Consider the following 1014-nt stretch of genomic DNA (forward strand, 5'->3'; position numbering starts at 1 on the left):
GTGCGCGCGGATTATTTCCCTGCGCATCAAGTCGGACGAAGACGCCAGCGGCGGGGGGCGGGGGTGGGTGGGGGTGGGTGGGGGCGGGGGGGGGTTCGGCTGGAAGACCCACCTGAAGAAGCGCGCCCCCCTGCGGCAGACCGGAGCACGGCGGGAGGAGAGGCGGGGGAGATGGACCTCCGCCTCCGCCGGAGACCGCAGCGTCCGAAGGCGGGCGGCGGCGGCGGGGGCGTGGGGCGGGGGCGTGGGGCGTTGGGGGGGGGGGGATCAGCGCAGCGGAGGCGTCTCGGTAAGACAAACACCGGCACCGATGCCCGTCGGCCACTGTTACTCGTCATTGTTCTGACTGTATCCGCGTCCGGACGCTGGTCTGCGAGTCGTGTCCGCCAAGTGAGGAATTGCAGTGTAGGGAAACAGCGAGGAGGTTAAAGTGGTAATCCGCGAGATTGTTTTGCTTCAGAAAAAAAAATCTCCCATATTTTGGTACATGGCACAATGAGCTGAAACTAGCAACTGTGTTTTGTGTCGTGCATGTGCTCCTCTACACGCTGCTTCCATTTGCCGGTGGCGTGGTCCGCCGCCTTTCCTGGCAAGAAGTGAAAGGCATAAGCGATAAAAGAAAGTGACTTGGTGTCGATGGGTGAAGGCGAGGGTTGAACCCCGATGGGGGGAAAAAAAGAAAGGAAAGAAAACGCTGCCGTTTTTCCAGTGGAATTTCAAGGACTTGTAGTGTGATCCCCCCCCCCCCCCCACGGAGACAACCTCGTGGCTGTCCACCTTAAGCTGCGTTTTTGTTTTTTTTCCCTTCACCGTGAAAGGAGAGCCCGGGAACGCTTCCTCCCCTTTTCTCTCTCCATCGTAACATTTATCTCTCTCCCGCCCGTCCGGCCCGTCTCTCTATCGCTCACAATTCCAGGCGGAAGACGCACACGGTCCCACCACCCCCACAAACACCTACACACCTACTGACAACTACGCAGTACAGCGGGTCAGTACCTGCGTTGAACCCCAGTA

This window comes from Zeus faber (genome assembly GCF_960531495.2).
Source record: "Zeus faber genome assembly, chromosome: 15".
NCBI lineage: Eukaryota > Metazoa > Chordata > Actinopteri > Zeiformes > Zeidae > Zeus > Zeus faber.